Consider the following 20,386-nt stretch of genomic DNA (forward strand, 5'->3'; position numbering starts at 1 on the left):
TATGCATTGAAGTCAGGGATTGCATCATGGATGCATTCTCTTCAGTTCTGGGTACCACATGGGCAGGTGCCAAGTCTTACCACTTCAGCAAATGCTGATTATGGTGACTTTGCAAGAAAAATAGGACATGATCTTCTTGTAACTTATGATTCCCTACCTTTGCTCCCAGAGCACCTGCCTTCCCAGCCTTGGAGTAAGAATTGGGGTATATATAGCAGTTCTCTCTGACAGTGGCTGTGAGATTCACTGGTCCATGGTGGGTGGTGTGGCTAGGGACTAGGATGGCTGACTAGGATTGAGCCTGTGGGTATAAATGAAGGCTCTGGTTGTGGTAGGCACTGTATGCTGCACAAGACCAGATCTGACCTGGGAAGCATCAGTCAAGGGGGCTGCTGCCTGAACTGCATCTAGGGGGAATGTAATTCCATGAGAGGTGGGGGGGTGGCAGCTAGATGTGGAGGGAGCTGGAAGGTAAGTACAAAATTGTGCTCAGGGTAAGCACAGAGCCACACAATTTAACCATCCATTCTCTCTTGGGTCTAGTAGCTGTGGCAGCTGTGGCAATATTATTCCAAGTTCAGAAAAGCAGAGCTTGAGGAAGAGCCAGGCAGAGTGGAGGAGCAAGAAGCTTCTGGCTGGTTTTAGTGAATAGGGACAGAAATCCAAAACGCCTCTCGCTGGGTGCTGCCTGCCTGAGTGTGTCTAGAGGCCTAGAGATGGGCCAGGAAGTCTGGAATAGGAATGGGAACTGGAGGAAATTTTCTGCTGTGACTATTTTTTTCTTATTTTATTTCTTCTTCTAAAAAAAAAAAAAAAGGATACATGTTCAGAATGTGCAGATTTGTTACATAGGTATATGTGTGCGTGGTGATTTGTTTCATGTATTGACCTGTCCTCTAAGTTCCCTCCCCTCAATCCCCACCCCCAACAGGCTCTGGCATGTGTTGTTTCCCTCTCTGTGTCCATGTGTTCTCAATGTTCAACTCCCACTTACGAGTGAGAACATGCCATATTTGGTTTTCTGTTCCTGTGTTACTTTGCTGAGAATGATGGTTTCCAGCTTCATTCATGTTCCTGCAAAGGACATGATCTCATTCCTTTTCATGGCTGCATAGTATTCCATGGTGTATATGAACCACATTTTCTTTATCCAATCTATCACTGATGGGCATTTTGGTTGGTTCCAAGTCTTTGCTATTGTAAATAGTGCTATAATAAACATACATGTGCATGTGTCTTTATAGTGTGTCTTTAAGACTTTTTGATAGTAATACTTAGGGATGAGGCCCTTTATATTCATTCATTCAATTAGTCATTCAGCAAACATTTGAGTGTCTATTCTGTATGAAGCTCAGAGCTGGGAGCCACAGCAGATACAAAAAGGGAAAACATATAGATAGAGCAGCTGGAAGTCTAGAAAGGAAGGAGCAGCATACCCACAAATCATGACCATAGGACACAGCAAGTGTCAGGAGTGTCTGGAGGAGGGAGACAAAATATGTAAGGCATGGAAGTGGCTCACAATGGGATTAATAATATTTTTTATTTTTGTCTATTTATTATTATTTTTTAGAAATAAGGTCTTGTTCAATCACTTAGCCTGGAGTGCAGTAGTACAATCATAGCTCACTGCAGCCTAGACCTCCCAGGCTCAAAAGATCCTCTTGCCTCAGCCTTCCGAGTAGCTAGGACTGCAGGTGGATGCCGCCATACCTGGCTAATTTTTATTTTTTTTGTAGAGATGGAGGTCTCCCTATGTTGCCCAGGCTGGTCTTGAACTCCTGGGCTCAAGCCACCCTCCTGCCTTGGCCTCCTGAAGTGCTGGAACTACAGACGTGAGCCACCACGCCCAGCCAGGATTAGTAATTAGTTAAAGTACTTATTGCCTGGGAAAAGCCCAGGAAGATGGACAGTGGGTGAAGGTAGTTAGGTTAACCTTACTGAAGCTCAGATCTTGTTCTTGTTTCATTTCTTAAGATAGATGGAGTTTCATGGTTTGTGGGTCTGATTGCTCATAGGTTTTGGTGGTTGGTTATGGCCCTCCAAAAAGCACTGGCTTTCAACAGCCATGGACGGCTTATTGTACATCTTTTTCAAAGGCCACTTTTTTCCTGGTGGACGTTTTCATCACGGGCATCCCATTCAGGGAAGCCCCTAAAGTGTAGAGGATGTGGACAGCCTGTGGTTTTTACAGAGACCGACCTGGGTATATTTGAGGATTTTGTCCCAGCTTACTCCAGTGACACATACCTTCCACATGAACTGCCCTAGAATTGGATTAAACCCTTTCTCTTAGCCCCATTCCTAATAGCATTTGTCTAGACTTCCCCTGCAATCTCTCCACAAAATAACAAAAATATTGACAAAAATAATGGAAACGATGGCAATTACCCTGCCTCTAACCCCTCCCTGGCTTAGGTTGTCACTACAACAGATAAAACCTATTTTATGGGAGACCAACCCGCTGCCACAATTCCTAAAGTAAAGTTTATTTGCACAGGAAAGGAAAGGCAACTTTTTGTTTGTCACCCTGCTGAGAAGAAATATGATTCCCGTCCTCTCACTTCATATTAGCTTTCCTTTTCCCCACATGTTTTCATCCCATGGTGTCTGATCATTTTACAGAAAGGAGGATTTCTGCTTTTGACCTTACCTCTTGCTCTTGTAACATTCCAATTTTCAGATGGTCAGTCACCATTTGCCAGTTTTTGGGGGTGGGGGTGGGAACATGTTTCGAAGCTTAAGCATACAAGGCTCTGGCCCATTTTTCAAAAAGCATGCTGGGTAGCTGGTTTCCGTGTGATAGTGGCTCCTCGGGAAAGCTATTCTTTCATGCAGCAGCAGTGCCGGCATTGATCAGTGGGAAAGTTCAAGGCGGCAACTCATCAAGCACGGCTTCAATACGATTCCAGACAAGGTCTGCAATAAATAAGAGCAGTAACAAAGAATCATATTTCCTTCTTGCACAGAAAATCAGCAATGACATAGTTCTAAATTTCAGGGTTCGGGGATGGTGTCTTCTCCCTGCCCTGCAAGTTGAAAGCAGGATGGCTTTTTCCTCTGAGAAGTGACATCGACATGCATTTTAGCTGTTCTTTCCATAGAAACAGAGTCAAAATATAATTTTGAATATGTGGGTTGACTGGGAATTTTTCAGCTTGTGCATTGATTATTGCTTGAGTTGTTCAAATAGAACCTGTATTGTTAAAAACATGTGTTTTGAACATATTTTCTCACATTTGTTTTAATTGACTCATCTCCCTTTCTCCTCTAATTCTTTTCCCCCAGTAATAATGTCGAGATTTTCATGTGAACATACAAAAATAACAATATTTTGCTTTAAGTAGATAGGTGAAAATTTTTTAAAAATGGCAGTGTGATAAAAAAAATATACACCCTATGAGTCCCTCACGGATTATTGCTATTGATTTCTTTCCTTGAAACGTGGAAATGTTACCAGATGGGGTGTTAGGAGTAGGTGTGTGGGTGCAAATGCAGTTTATTGCTTGTTGACTAAAAATCAGTGAAAACCTTCACTATTTGTGTGCTTGCATTGCATGCAAAGATGAATTTTAATCCCAAACCAGTCCTTATACAAAGCTTCTTGCTATGCAATGTCACATTTTTGGGTCAAATTTATATGTGAAGGAAATAAGCTTTATGACAGACTCAAAACACAACGATTTCAAGTGCTTGCTCTCTCTGGTTTACTGAAACACTATCGTTTTATGTTAATGCGATCAATGAAATTTACTTATCACAATCAGATTTCTATTGTGTTTTCTCTCTTCCCCGCACTCTCCCTGGGCTGCTCCTTAGAGCTTCCTCTGGTCTGCCTCTCAGGGCAGTGTTAATCAAATTGCTGCAGGTTTTCGGAAGCCAGGTGCCTGGTGCAGCACGCGGGCACTGGGCCTGACCCCTCAGGGACGCACCCATTAGGAAAAAAGAGGCTGACCTTCTGTCACTTTCCTTCTCCTCCCTTTTAATGATTCCTTCTCTATCCTTTTGAGAAGATCTTTCCAGCCCTTTGACCCCTGTTAGAAGAGGAAGGCTTAAACAGCTAAAAGTACTCTCAATATCGAGGCTTGGCAAGGAAAGCTCCAGAGGCCTTTTAGGAAATGCCAAAAGACAGGAGCCTCAGTTTTCAGTGCATTTAGAAGGCAGATCCCAATGCAACACCATTTCCTTCCTCATTTATTTTATAGAAACAGCCAGTTTGTGTTGGCGGGGGTGGGGGGACAGGGGGGAGTTGGGGGAGCTCCTCCTCCCGCCATCACTTGTCAGCGCCACCAGAATCGGCACGTTCCGGAGAGGCTGACTTTTAATGATAGTCCTTGGACTGTGTGAGAGCTATTGTGCTCTTTGAAAAAGAGCAAGGAGAATGTGTGTCTGGGGAGGGTCGCTAGGCTGCTGCTTTGTGAGCACCAGACCCGGCTTTAGTGTTCCTGGATAAACAACCAGCACTGGGTAGGTCGTGCCCCACCTTGAAATGGTGGGGTGCAGAGTGCGGGATCTCTGCAGGGAGGACAGTTGACAGTCTCCAGTGCCTACCTGTGCTCTCTGTATGACCTTGATTCGTAACAACTCAAATGACAGGTAACACTAATATAGGGTGCTCACGTGGGAGGCATTGTTCTGCATAATATGAAATGATAAGATTTGATATGTATACTCAATAATTTAACACACACTACAACTCTGAAGTAGGTAGTAGGAAATTGAGGTGAAGGAAAAGAGATGTAGTTTTTCCATGATAAGAAACTTTGTATTAGAAGTTTAGCTATGCCACTTACTACCTCTTTGACATGAGTAAATTGCTTAATCTTTCTGAGCCTAAATGCTCTCATTTGTAAAAAGGGGATTGTTAATTATGCCCCACAGGGTTTCTATGAGAATTAAATGGGACACTGTAGCATCCTAGGACCAAGGATCTCCACCTCCTTTCCATTCTTTCATCTCACCTCCGACCCTTCTCCAGGGACTCATCTTTCTGAGATACTGATGGGAGACAGCAAAAATGGGGTGCTTTTTAGGCACTAAGCACAGAGAAAGGGGGTAATTCTAAAAGGAGTGGCTGACATTCCTCTGTCCAGGAGAAGCTATAGATAATCTCTTATCTGTGTCACAGAACAGAATCCAAGCCTAGTTGCATCAGTCAATTATAGTTGAATTGGGAGTGGCTAAAAGGATTAGGAATTGGACTTCACATTAGAAGGTATTTGCTGCCATCTCCTCTGTAGGAAAAGGAAGAGTAAAAGCAGGGTTTAAAGGTTCATGTTCTTGCTCAGATTAATCAAGTAGCCCCTTCCCCTCTTGATTTTATCTTGGAGATGCACATACATGTGTTCACACACAGGATGTGCTCACATGTTTTCTACACTTGTGATAGATTTAGAAGTAACGGTATTTAAAGAGCTTAAAAATATTTTTCCATGGTTACAAAAATAATGCTTGTTTATTGTATAGACAAGTATTTGTTTGGACATATAGAAAACTATAAAGATATTAATGTCTTCACCCAGGACACAGAGATAACCACTAAATGCATATTGGTGACTCCAAGATTTTTTCTGTATGCACACACACGTACACACACACACACACACACACACACATACACACTTACTTTAGCTTGTAGCCTACTTACAAATTTTGTTGTCTTTTTTTAAACTTTTATTTTAAGTTCAGGGATACACGTACAGGGTTGTTACATAGGTAAACTTGTGTCTTGGGGTTTGTTGTACAGATTATTTCACCACTCAGGTATTGTCACTTTCCACCCCAAAACCTAATGGAACAGAACAACAGAATCATGTTTTCATTGTCTGTCATGGTTCTGGAAGTTAACTAGGCTCAGCTAAGTAGTTGTTGCTCAGAGCCTTTCATGCAGTTGCAGTCAGGTGGTAGCTTGGGCTGGTTATCTGAAGGTTGCTTACTCACAGGTCTGCTGTCTAGATCCCGCACTCTACACCCCACCATTTCAAGGTGGGGCACAACCCACCCAGTGCTGGTTGTTTGTCCATGAAAACTAAAGCCGGGTTTGGCGCTCACAAAGCAGAGAGCCTAGTGACCCACTAGTTATTTTTCCTGATCCCCTGTGTCCTCCCAATCTCCACCGTCTGACAGGCCCCAGTGTCTGTTGTTCGCCTCTATGTGTTAATGTGTTCTCATTTAGCTCCCACTTATAAGTCAGAACATGCAGGATTTGGTTTTCTGTACTTTTGAACTTGGTATTATATTCTGAGCATTTCTCTTTATCATTAATGTATTGGTTACCTATTGATGCTCAATAAACCACCCCGAAACCTAATGGCATAGAGCAACAGAATCATGGTTTCATTGTCTGCCATGGTTCTGGAAGCTAACTAGGCTCAGCTAAGTAGTTCTTGCTCAGAGCCTTTCATGCAGTTGCAGTCAGGTGGTAGCTTGGGCTAGTTATCTGAAGGCTGCTTACTCACAGGTCTGCTGTCTAGGCTGGAAAAGCTTAAACAGCAGAAAGTTGGAGCAGCTAAGCTTTTGGATATTTCTTTCTGTGATGTGCTCTCTCCTGCCTGGTGGCTTCAGGATGGCCATGTTCCTTACGTGACAGCCCAGGTCCAAAAGTGCATGTCTGTAAAGAAAGGCCAGGCTGATGCCAACTCACCTTTTATGTGGTGACCTAGTCTTGGAAGTCACATAGCATTTCCTTACCACATGCTGTTCACCAAGGCAGTCTCAAAAGCCCACCCAGTTTCAAGGAGAGACATATGTCTCCCTTTGAGACATGGTCCTCTCAAGTACTGTGTTAGTTTCCTATCACTGATCGAACATATTACTACAAATTTAAAGCAACAGGGATTTATTGTCTTACAGTTTTGAAGGTTAGAAATCTGAAATGGGTTTTACTGGGCCAAATCAAAGTGTTGGCAGGGCTGCCTACTCTGGAGGCTTGAGAGGGGAATCCATTTCCTTGCTTTTCCAGCTTCTAGAGACTGCCCTCAGTTCTTGGCTTGTGGCCTCATCCTCCATCCTTAAGGCCAGCAGCCTTGCATCTTCAAATGTCTCTTTAAATATGAGCTATTAGTTAGCCTGCTACAAATGGGAAATGGCAAGGCTTTGGAAGGGCACCTGGGCCAGAAATGTTGCTGCAGTCATTTTTGCAAAGTACAGTCTGCTGTAATTAAATATATTCAGTGATTGCATAGTATGACTGTCACCATTTGCTTAGCCTTCCTTTATTGTTAATTTTAGGTGTTTCCAATATAAATAACACTATAGGTGTTTCCATTTAGGGTGTTTCAAACATAAAGAACACTATAGTAAACAAACATTGCTATAAATAAATATTTTTGCAAATCCCCAATTATTTCCTTAGAATAAATTAATAAGGATATTATTATATAAAAATATGAATACTTATAGATTGCTAAATCACCCTCCAGAAAGGCAACGTTAGTTTTTCAGTAGCGTTGTATAAAAATATTTATTTTGCTGTATCATCATTGATATTGAGTATAATTATTAAAAAACCTTACAGGCTGAATAGGCAGAAAACACCATCTTTTTTTTGTAGCTTTATTGAGGTTTTAATTGATATACAAAACTGGATATATATTTAATGTATACAATTTTATGAATTTGAACATGTGCATATAGCTGGGCTATCATCACCATAATCAAGGTAGTAAACATATCTGTCATCTCTAAAAGTAACTTTGTGTCCCAATACTTTTTTGTGATATGAGCAAGAATTTAACATGAGATCTACCTCTTAGCAAATTTTTAAGTGCATAACATTATATTGTTAACTGCAGGCACTATGTCGTACAGTAGATATCTAGAATTTATTTATTTTGTATAACTGTAACTTTGTACCTATTGAATGACTTCCCATTTCACCTTCACCCTATTCCCTGGAAAGCATCACTCTATTTTCAGCTTCTATAAGTTTGACTATTTTAGATACCTCATATAAGTGGAATCATGCAGTATTTGTCCTTCTGTAATAGACTTATCTCACTTTGCATAATGTTTTCCAGGTCTATCCATGTGGTTGCAAATGGTAGGATTTCCTCCCTTTTTAAGGCTGAATAATATTTCATTGTATGTGTATACTACATTTTCTTTATCCATTTGTCTGTTGGTGAACATTAGGGTTGTTTTCACACCTTGGGTATTCTGAATAATGTTGCAGTGAACATGGGATTGCAGATATCTCTTTGATGTACTGATTTCATTTCGTTTGGATACATACCCAGAAGTGGGATTGCTGGATCATACAGTAGTTCTATAGTGGTTACACCATTTTCCATTCCCTCCAACAATGTACAAGTATTCCAATTTTTCCACATTCTTGCAAACACTTGTTATCTTTTTTTTTTTGATAATAGCCATCTTAACATGTGTGCAGTGATATCTCATTGTGGTTTTGATTTCCATTTCCCTGATGATTAATGGTGTTGACATTTTTCCATGTATCTATTGGACATTTGTATGTCTTCTTTGGAGAAATATTTATTCAAGTCAATTTCCTACTTTTTAGTTAGGTTATTATTATTATTTTGCTATTGAGTTGTAGGAGGAGTTATTTATGTATTTTGAGAATTACCCCATATTAGGTATATGTATTTTCTCCCATTCCATGGGTTGCCTTTTCACTTAGTTTATTTATTTATTAATTTATTTTTACTGGGAAGAAGAGTTTTAGTTTGCTGTTGTGCCCATTTGTCTGTTTTTGCTTTTGTTGTCTGTGTTTTTGGTATCATTTTCAAAAAATCATTGCCGAGACCAATTTCATGAAGCTTTTCCTGTATTTTTTCTTCTAAAAGTTTTACAGTTTCAGGTTTACATTTAAGTCTTTAACCTATTTTGAGTTGATTTTTGTGTAGAGTACAAGTTAGGGAGGGATCCAATTTCATCCTTTTGCCTCTGGGATACAGTTATTCCATCACCATTTGTTAAAGAGATCATTTTTCTCCATCATGTATTTTTTATTGAACATCAGTTGACAGTATATGCATGGATTTATTTCTGGACTCTCTATTCTGTTTCATTGGTTTGTATGTCTGTATTTATGCCAGTACCATGCTGTTTGAATTACTGTAGCTTTGTAATATGTCTTTAAGTCAGGAAATATGATGCCTCCAGCTTTGATTATGATGGTTATTCTGGGCCTTTTGTTTTTTCATATGAATTTTAGGATTTTTTTTTCTGTTTCTGTAAGAAATGCCATTGGGATTCTCTTGGGAATATAATTGAATCTGTAGATTGCTTTGGATGTTTTTACAATATTAATTCTTCCAATCTATGAACATGAGATTTTTTTCCATTTCTTTGTCTCTTTTTAAATTTCTTTCATCAATGTATTGTAGTTTTCAGTGTACAAGTCTTTCACATCCTTGGTTAAGTTTATTTCTATGTATTTCATTCTTTTAAATGCTATTAGAAATGAGATTGTTTTCTTAATTTTCTTTTGGGTCATTTGTTAGTATGTAAAAATACAATTGATTTTTTAAAATCTCAACTTTGTATCCTGCAGCATTACCAAATTCATTTATTAGTTCTAAGAGTTTTTCTGTGGAGCCTTTAGGGTTTGCTATGTGTAGGATCATGTCATCTATAGACAGAGACAATTTTACATCTTTCCTTCCAATTTGGAGGCTTTTAATTTCTTTTTCTTGCCTAATTACTCTGGCTAGGACTTTTAATACTATGTTGAGCAGGAGTAAGAGATGATAGCCTGGTCTTATTCCTGATCTTACAGGAAAAGCTTTTAGTTTATGGGCTTTTTATATATAGCTTTTATTATGTGAGATACATTCCTTCAATACCTAGTTTGTTGAGTGTTTTTTATCATAAAAAGGTGTTGAACTTTTTCAAATGCTTTTCCTGCATTTATTCAGATGATTATGTGATTTTTAAAAATCATTCATTATGTTAATGTTGTATATCACATTGATTGATTTGTGTATGCAGAGCTATCCTTGCACCCCAGGGATAAATCTCGCTTGATTATGTTGTATGATCTTTTCTCTGTGCCATTGAATTTGGTTTGCTAGTATTTTGTTGGGGACCCATCTTGCTTATGTGAGCACATCCTTGATTATTGCTGAAGTTAAATGTTTTTTATTATTTATTCATTTTTTGTTTATTGACTATTATTTTTTCTTATTTTTTTCTACAGGGTACTGATATATTTCTTATTTATGTATAGGAACTCTTTATATATAAAATGCATTAAAGCTTTTCACCATTTGGTATAAATAATAGTTATGAAGTTTTATATTTTGAAAGAAAACATCTTTTTCAATGCTGTTTATTTTTCTTTTTATGATTAAATATTTTTTCCTTCACATAAGTCAGGTAAGTATTCACGTATAATTTTTTCTTGGTGCTTTAAAATTTAACTTTAGACTTCTAGTTATGTAAGTCATATATTTTTATACATATATACCTTATTTTTTTTTACCTAACAGTGTAAACAAATGGATGAGGAAAGGGAGGAGTATAAGCAGTTGATTGGATTTTAGTAGAAATAAATTGACATTCTATTTACTGTCCATCTGATTCAGTCAATTCCCAATTATCTATGGTAAATGAGAGCTGGGAAGAACAAGGGTAAAATATACATCTGTTGATAATCTCTCAACTATATTTCAGGACATGTCTGTGCTCAGAAACATTCTAATGGCATTACACTGAGGGCAGAGCACTTTGGTGTTCCTCCATGGTCACATCACAGAGATCAGTGATCTTATTGTCTATTTGGATGACCTTGTTTCCATGACAGAGAAAGTCCTCTCATATGGCATAAAAATGAGCTGCTTTTCTCCAGAGGAATTATGGCTGATGGTGTCTCAGGTGTATATCTTGGCTTGGAGGCCATAATTTCTAACCATTAGAGACTTATTCCTATGGGCAAAGCCCTGTCTCCGTGGGAAGTCCTTTAAGAATAAGCCCAGGCACACCACATTGCACTAGAAAGGGTCACTGTAATTGTAGGCTTAACGTATCAAAAATGAACAAAGGTATTACCTCTTCCTGACAGGATGAAACAGAACAGGTTCAGATCACTGAGGAATATGGTGGGAACAAGGGAACACAGAGTGATTATAGGGTGGTCCAGAAGAGACAGGTGGGCAGGTGCCTGTATTGGTAGGAGTATCCTGCAGGCTGGGTCAGGCCAAGAACAGTGCTACAGTGCAATAAAGCAAACAAAGAAAAAAGATAATACATGCGGAGTGTCCACAGCTTCCCTCCCCTTCATCACCTCCATCATCATCAATTTTGCTAGTTCCTTCTTGGTCCTTTATTATGCAGAACAAACATAATGGGTGAATACCTATTTTTGAAGGCACCCTAAGTGCCAGGCACTTTGCTGGGGACACAGCAGTGAGCAAAACAGACAACATCCCCCCACCTTCATGTATCTTGCACTCCACCGAGGGGAGAGATAAAAGGTAAACAAAGAAATAAAATGGATAGCATGTCAGATGCAAATCCATGCTACCATTATAGAGAAAGCAGGGAAGGAGGACAGGGAGTAGCAAGTGTGGGATGGGAACATGCTGTTTTCCCTGGCATAGGCTGAAAAGGCCTCACAGCAAAGGTGGCATTTGCATAAAGGCCTGAAGGAGGAACAAGAATGAACCAAGTAGGTATCCAGGTGAAGAGCATTTTAGGGCAGTGCGAGCAACAAAGACCATAAGGCCAACAGCATCTGGCTCATTGAATAGGTCCTAGGGCATTGATAGAACAAAAGGATGGAGTGCAGGGAAAGATCAGAAAAAGGGAATCCATGGAGGCTGGATTCCAGAGAATTGTGTGGTGAGTTTAGAGGAAGAGAGAAGAAAGAAATATTAGAGACAAGTGGGATAAGGAGAAATGATGGTAAAAGGGATTTTAAAAAGCTTTGCTGTGTCTTATGAGTAAAGTCTTTGAGTGACTTCAGGAAATATTTAAATTGCTTCAAGCAAGACTAGACTGCAAGTTAGCTGAGCACAATATGGGCTGTAGGAAGTAATCGAAGAATTTATTATTGAGATAATTTTTGGACCAGCAGAGATTGTGGTCCGGACAGCTGAGGATGTGTATATTTGTAAGGGTGAGAGTGTGGTGGTAGGAGAGATTGTATGAAAACTGTAGTAGGGAGGGTCAATTCTGGGGTAGAAAATGCCAGCTGGCTTAAGAAGTTATTCCAGTATGGGTTACATGTCAGAATGGTCTTGTGGTGTTTGGTCTTAGCTGATGGACACTTATAGTTAAACATTTTTTCATGATTTTCTTTTTTTGTTGTTCATTGAGAAGTCATGATCTTACTGATCTTTTTCTATAGGGTACTTATATATTATTGATTTGCATGAACTATTTATATTTAAGATGTGATAAAGCTTTTATTTATCATTTGGCACAAATAATAATACCAAATAGTATCAGGCAGCTTAAAGGTGCTGAGCTGGCTGGTGGTGGAGGAGGGATTGGGGGGTAGATGAGGTCTTGGTGGGGGTTAGGTCTGGCAGTGTGGGATTAGATGGCAAGGTGTGCAGAAGGGAACATGCCCTCCAAAGGACCTGGAAGGCCATTGGCACAGCCTGTAAAACTTGGTTTCACTGAACCAATTTTCATCAAGCATTGACAGATGCCTGTCTGGGATGACAAATCCTACCACAGTACCTAGTGCATTGTGGGCGCTCAGTAAATATATTTTTTTTCAATGGGTGAAATCAACATGTGTTTGATAGACTAGCTTCTATCTGTTTTTTCCACCACTGGGCACCCCAACCCCCAACCCCTGTATTAGTTTATAACTATGTCCCTTCAATCCATTGCTGCCTGTTGCCACTATGACAATGTTTCCCTATATTTTCCCTTCCATTAACAAGAGGGTAGCAGAATGGAAAGAATATGAACTTTGGAAAAAATATAAGCTTGGGTTCACATCCTAGCTCTGCAGTTTGGGTGAGTGATCTGTTTTCCTAACTGTAAAATAGAGATAATAATATCCCTGTGGTTAGTTAGATTATAGTTAAGCAAATATTCACTCTCCTCCCCACCTTCCCACGCTGGAGAAGTAAATCTTTCCACCCTGTTGATGTTGGGCTTGGCCCTATAACTTGCTTTGGCCTCATGGTGGGTGAGATGTCCTTCCCTGTCTGCACTTGGATCTTGGGCCTAGTTTTGCTTTGACCAAGACTTAAAGAAAAGGCTTAAAGTGTCTTGCTGGAGTTGTGCTTGTCTTCTCCTGTTTCCAATTTTTCGAGAGAATAGTATGTCTGGGTAGCTACTGTGTCCAAGGAGGATGGAGAGAGGTGGAGCAGACCTGAATCCAACTTGCAGCTGAGTCCAGCCAAGCCATTGCTAACCTGCTGATTTATGAGTGAGAAATAAAAATGCTTATTGTTGAATGCCATTGAGTTTTAGGGTAGTTTATTATACAGAATTATTAAACATAACTGACAGATACAATGCCCTGTTCCTTCAGGTTACTCGGTATTAAGTATCCTGCAAGAAGAATACCTAATCCTAAGTAAAGCATTCTGTCTGCTTCCAATTTATCTCAAGGAAAGACTAATTTTTGTTTTACAGCTACAGATAAACTTGTACGATTTGGACCTTTCCCTCAAATGCTCCTACAATTGAAGATGAGACAATAGCTACATCTGGTATTTCTATGGCTACCAAGGATATCAAGTTCCATGAAATTTGGCTTACCAAATCCTAAAAGCCTTATCAAAATATTTTCTTTAAAGCTTCTTCTCTCTCCAGATTAATTCCTTATTGGCAAACAATGACTGTACTGTCTGTCTTCTGGTGAGGAGCGTGCTCCCAGGAACTAGATGGCTACAGCTGTTTCTGATATAAACCGTTCCAAAATTATTCAGAAAGGGCCTTCCTGGAATATATAATTATGGAATATGGTGAAGATAACTTAAAAACAAGGTTAGGAACAGATATCTAAAATTGTTGTCATTTGCCTGCAATGATGCAGTGGGAACTGTGAAGGTTATAGTCTTCCCATCTGGACAATCCGCTCAATGATTTTTTTCCCCCAGCTGCTGCCATTTCCTCTTCCCAGACTCTAGAGCCGGGAGCACAAGTTGTGCAATTACTACCTTTGTAATACTCATATACAGCCCCATTAACACTTTTTATGGATGTGCTATACCCGACAGATTTCTGTTTTCAAGTTTATATTGTTGTCAGCTGAGGCTTCCATAAAAACATCAGAGACTGGGTGGCTTAAACAACAGAATTTTTTTTCTCACGGTTCTGGAGGCTGGAAGTCCAAGATCAAGGTGTCAACAGGCTTCGTTCTAGTGAAGTATCTCTTCCTAGCTTGCAGATGGGTGCCTTCTCGCTGTCCTCACACAGCCCTTCCTCTGCAAGGGTGTGGAGAGAGATTGCTCTTTGGTGTCTCTCCTTATCAGGACACTGATTCTATCAGATCAGGGCCCCACCCTTATGGCCTCATTTTAACTTAATTACCTCCCTAAAGGTCCCATCGTGAAATATAGTCACATTTGGGGTTAGGGCTTTAACATAGAAAGTTTAGAGGGCACAATTCAGTCTATAGCAATATCCAAGAACAGGAAATAGTTAAAAAAAAAAAGAGAGGACACAGAAGTCAGGGGATGTGGAGTCTTGTGTGGCTTCATGTGTGGAGGCCACATATGGCTTAGTGTGAGGAATTGTACAAAGAGACAGGAAAAGGAAAGGGGTGGTCACTGCAGCAGCTGTCAGACTAGCTATGATTTAAAATCTGACTTGGAAGAAAACCATCAGGCATGTCAGTAAGGCTGCCTCTAATCTGTCAAAATTATGTGTTTACAGCTCTCCAAAGAGGCTATGAGTTAGACCAGGCAAATGCTGAGTGATGGTTCAGCTAGTAACCATTATGGTAGCCATCTGCTTTGTTAGCCATGGCATTTGGCTAATAGAGCATGGGAAACCAAGCAAGAAGGAGCCTTGAGGATGGAGGCAACAATGGAAAATTCCCTTGATTTCCTAATGTTTTGCTTTGTGATTTTTATTTACTCTTGCCTCAAATATTAATGTACATGTCTCAGTATTAGAAAGGGCTTTTTTGGTCCCCTGGCACTGGTCAAGTCCTCCTGTATCACTGCATTCTTACAACTAGTTTTCACTTACATTGATGGTAGTGAGATGATTGCTCATGACGCTAGCTGTTCAATGTGCAACTCATCTTCATAAATGTGAGCTCCACAAGGGCAGGTCAATGTGTGTCTCATTCACTTTTCTATCCTCAGTGTTTGCATAATATTGTCCTAGAGGCGGTATTCAGAAATATGTGTTGAATGAATGAACAAATGAAGGAATGAGGAGGAGTAGCCTATTTCCTTCCTCAATATGTGCTTGTGAGTTAAGCATAGAATAGATTGTTAAACCCCACTCTCTGAAAATCCTTTCTCCACCTTCCTCCATACCAGCGTTCCACTTCCAGAAAGCTTAAATTGTTATGAGGTCTGGATGTTTGCCTGGTCTGCCCCTTCGAGGGAAGGCCGATCTTTCTCTGAATATTGATGCATTGCTCTTAGAAATCTCTTGCCCTAAATGTACTAAAGGCTTTGTTAGAATGGAAAGAGTATAGGCAGTTGAGCTGGAAGACCTCTGTTGGAATTTTATTTTTGTCGCTTGGTGTGTGTACGAACTTGGACAAGTTAAGCAATCTGTTTCCTTACCTGAGCATGAGTTTGCTATGAGGATAAATGCAATAGCATAATGAATAGTGCTGTGACAGCAGTGAAGTCCTTGTAGAAATGCTTGTTATTTTAAGTGGAAGTGGTATAAGTACCTCCTTTGATTGACTAGAACAGGCTTGGGAAGCTCTCATACCAACACCATTATATACTCTTTTTTTTTTTCTCATTAAACTTTTTAAATGGGTCTCAAAACTCTGTGACAAATTTTTGGCCAAGTTGTTTCCATTAAAAAGTACTGATTTTAAAAACTAATAACTTAAAAACTGTCACTCGCAAAAAAGAAAGCCAAAGTGGTCCACAAAACATTCTCCTTTCCTTCTGAATGTTTTATAGTGCATTGTTATCATTAACCAGTCTTTTACTACTAAACTTAAGTGCCCAATTGAAACGAACAGTTATGAGACCATTCTTCCACCACTGATTAAGACTGAGGTGGCAGGTATTAGGGATAATGTTCGTTTAGCCTTCTGAGCTTTCTAGGCAGACTTGGCTACCTTGCCAGCTCCAGCAGCCTTCTTGTCCACTGCTTTGATGACACCCATGACAACTGTCTGTCTCATATCACGAACAGCAAAGCGACCCAGAGGTGGATAGTCTGAGAAGCTCTTAACACACATGGGCTTGGCAGGAACCATATCAATGACGGCAGCATCACCAGACTTCAAGAATTTAGGGCCATCTTCCAGCTTTTTACCAGAATGGCGATCAATCTTTTCCTTCAGCTCAGCAAACTTGCATGCAAGGTGAGCCGTGTGTCAATCCAGTACAGGGACATAGCCAGGGCTGACTTGGCCTGGATAGTTCAGGATAATCATCTGAGCAGTGAAGCCAGCTGCTTCCATTGGTGGGTCATTTTTGCTGTCACCAGCAACGTTGCCACGACAAAGATCCTTGACAGACACATTCTTGACATTGAAGCCCACATTGTCTCCAGGAAGAGCTTCACTCAAAGCTTCATGGTGCATTTTGACAGATTTTACTTCAGTTGTAATGTTGACTGGAGCAAAGGTGACCACCATACCAGGTTTGAGAACACCAGTCTCCGTTTGGCCCACAGGAACAGTACCAATACCACCAATTTTGTAGACATCCTGGAGAAGCAGGGCTTGTCAGTTGGACGAATTGGTGGTAGGATGCAGTCCAGAGCCTCAAGCAGCGTGGTTCCACTGGCATTGCAATCCTTACAGGTGAATTTCCATCCCTTGAACCAAGGCATGTTAGCACTTGGCTCCAGCATGTTGCCGCCATTCCAATCAGAAATTGGCACAAATGCTACTGTGCTGGGGTTGTAGCCAATTTTCTTAATGTAAGTGCTGACTTCCTTAATGATTTCCTTATATCTCTACTGGCTGTAGTGTGGCTCCATGGAATTCATTTTGTTAACACCAACAATTAGTTCTTTCACACTCAGTGTGTAAGCCAGAAGGGCAGGCTCTCAGGTCTGCTCATTCTTGGAGATACCAGCCTCAAACTCACCAACCCCAGCAGCAACTATCAGGACAGCACAGTCAGCCTGAGATATCACTGTAACCATATTTTTGATGAAGTCTCTGTGTCCTGGGGCATCAATGATAGTCACATAGTACCTGCTGGTCTCAAATTTCCACAAGGAGATATGAATGGTGATACCACGTTCATGCTCAGCTTTCAGTTTATCCAAGACCCAGGCATACTTGAAGGAGCCCTTTCCCATCTCAGCAGCCTCCTTCTCAAATTTTCAATGGTTCTTTTGTCGATGCCACTGCATTTGTAGATCAGATGGCCAGCAGTGGTGGACTTGCCTGAACCTATGTGTCCAATGATGACAATGTTGATATAAGTCTTTTCCTTTCCCATTTTAGCTTTTAGGGGTAGTTTTCACGACACCTGTGTTCTGGTGGCAAACCCATTGTGAAAAAGCACTATATACTTTTTACATGGTTTTATTGTATCAGCTAAAGGGCTGCTGATCTACAAATCTGATGGAACTGCCTAATTTGGCCCGGTTTTCGATGACAATAGTGAAACATACTGAATAATGTGGAAAACACATCAATGAGGAATCACACAGATGAATGGAAGTCATTAACTCAATTAAGATGTGCCTGCTCTGAGACTATGGTACCACAGCAGTCTAGCTGGATGTATTAATTGCAAGATAAATATTTTCTGCATCTGAAATCTACTCATATCTGTTGTTTTACTAAATATATGGTTTTATTTGGGGCTGATCAGAAGATTTGATTCTTCCTTCTGTAGTAGTGGAATTTCTAATTTAGGAGTTTTGTGCAATGGAACATTCATGAGCTTTGAAGTTACAACTGTGAAGTTTGATCGCTGCTTTTGTGACCCATCAGCAGCCTACTCTCCTTGAGTCTCAGTTTCTTTATCTTTTAAAAGCAGAGAATGATTCTTATCTTTTAGGGATCATTGAAGATCAGATGAGATACACCAGTGCAGAGCTCAGCAAATGATAATTTCCTTCCTTCTCTCCCTTCCTTCCTTTCTTTCTTTGTTTCCTTTTCTTTCTTTTCTTTTGTTTTCTTTTTTCCTTCTTTCTTTCTTTTCTTTTCTTTCTTTCTTTCTTTCTCTTTCTCTCTTTCTCTTTCTTTCTTTCTCTCTCTCTCTCTCTCTCTTTCTTTCTTTCTTTCCTTTTTGAGACAGAGTCTCACTCCGTTTCTTTCTTTGTGAAGTGCTACAGGTTGTAAAACATTTCCTTAAGTCTCTCAAGTCTATTTTAGGTTTAGGGTATTTAGGACTGGAGCATGAATTTATTCTGACTCGACTCTATTTCTCTGTTACTCTGTATTGTTGATGAACCAAAAAAATTGCTTTCTGAAGAATACTTGTTTGAGTTCTGGGGTTAAACAATGAAATATTTCTACTTGTTCAGCAAGGAGGGGAGTCAGAAGGCTAATATGTGGAAATAAGTGCCCTATGAATGATTCTTATAATTTAGACCAATTAGTGTTCTATGATTATCGTGAAACTGGCAGAATGCAGCACTCAAAAATCACTAGACAGATTAGAGAAGCACAGGCATGAACGGGACAGAAAGGGGTTAGTGAGAGTTCATGAATGAATAGCAAGTAGATATATTTAATGCATTTAGGTGCCAAAATCCAACAGTAAAAATACATTCTGCAAAAATTCTTTCTAAAAGTGAGGCATTTAGTCAATTGGGGGGAAATGGTCCTTATGCTTTTAATTAGCTTTGATTCATGCAAATTTTACTATTAGCCTGGAGCAGATCTAAGGAGGTAGACCTTTGAAGTTGCTGTTGAGTTCCTTCTGTTGACGGTGTTGAATTAGAATTCTGGAGGAGCCAATGAAAATAACATGCAAACATTATGGCCATTTATTATCGTTATAAAATGTGATAATGTCATTGCTGACTTACAAAGATGATGACCTGAAAGGCCGTGACATTATGACATTACATTTTATCAATAATGAAAAATTGCTGCCTTTGCATGGTGTTTGGTGAGCTCAGGCAACCATAGAAGGAGGCTGTAAGCCGTTTTGTTTATTCTAGACTGAAAACGGAAACAAATTAGCAGTTAGAGATTCATTAGGTTGCCAAAAGAAAAAATGGCATCTTGTCTTACCCTATCCGTAGGGAAAGCCGGAGGACCTCACTGACCCAAGGGGTTTAATATTCATTAGCGAGAGGCTTGCTTGCAAGTCACTTAAATGGTGCTGAAGTCTGCCTTAATAACAGGTTTTAAGGCTTGAGGGAAAATGTGCTGCCCAAAGAAGCTATGATGTGTGAGCATCAACAGACAGTGTGCCTTTTTGGGAAGGGACCTGACAGATGGGCTGTCATGCCACGAATAGGGCACAGCTGATGTTAAGGCGTCAATTAGCTTATTAGCTTGTTGTTCTTAGATGGGCACTAGGAAATAACTTTCATGACTGCTGAAACTATTCATGCACTATTCTTCAACATTTAGAGGACACAATGGAGGTGAAAGAGTCATCCAAGATCGTTCTAAACCTCATGTAGCACAGTCATGCTTTTCTGACCATGAGCAGTCATAAATCCGGTACCTGTGGATGAGCTAAAAAAAACCTTGAGCCCAAATGCCATGCTGAAAGGCCCACAAAAAAGCTGTGGCTTCTAAAGCCTCCCTAATAACTCATGCAGAGATTGAGGCTTTTGTGAGTCTTAGAAAAGATAATTTTCACAAAATATGAGGAAGAGGCAATGTGGTAACTCATCTATCCTGTTTTTTCCCCTTGCATTTATTCTATCAGAGAGCTATAAAGAGTGGGCAACATATATAAAATTCCGACTCTAGGTCCTAATATAAAAACTTGAAAGGAATGTAAAATCTTTAGATTTGAGGTGTAAAATAGATTTTCTTCCCTCTTCTCTTTTATGCAGGTGTTTCATGGCAGACACATAAAATACCTATTTATTTGTAGCATTTTATTTCCCTTTCACCTTATGCTTCTGCTTAGGTTTGGGGGAGTTCATGTCAATTTCAATTTCTTTGGAGGGCAATAAATTGACCAACCTGGGTTTTGGCTCACCCAAAAGGAACATTCCATCTACCTCCTCTGGTGCAGTTCCTGAGGTGGATGCCTGTGTGTGTGTGTGCACACATGCCCGTGGGCATTGCCCTCTGCCCAGCCTTGAATACTGTTTTGGAGGTCATGTTTCTGAGCAGCAGAATACTCTCCCTGTCCTGGTGTTTATCTGAGTG

General features: G+C 40.0%; 1 pseudogene; it reads right to left on the bottom strand.

The window, feature by feature from the left end:
- Positions 1–16,139: 16,139 nt before the first annotated feature.
- LOC100449684 (elongation factor 1-alpha 1-like) lies at positions 16,140–17,549 on the bottom strand (annotated as a pseudogene).
- Between the last annotated feature and the right edge of the window lie 2,837 nt (positions 17,550–20,386).

Source organism: Pongo abelii, chromosome 16, assembly GCF_028885655.2.
Source record: "Pongo abelii isolate AG06213 chromosome 16, NHGRI_mPonAbe1-v2.0_pri, whole genome shotgun sequence".
NCBI classification, from domain to species: Eukaryota; Metazoa; Chordata; class Mammalia; order Primates; family Hominidae; genus Pongo; species Pongo abelii.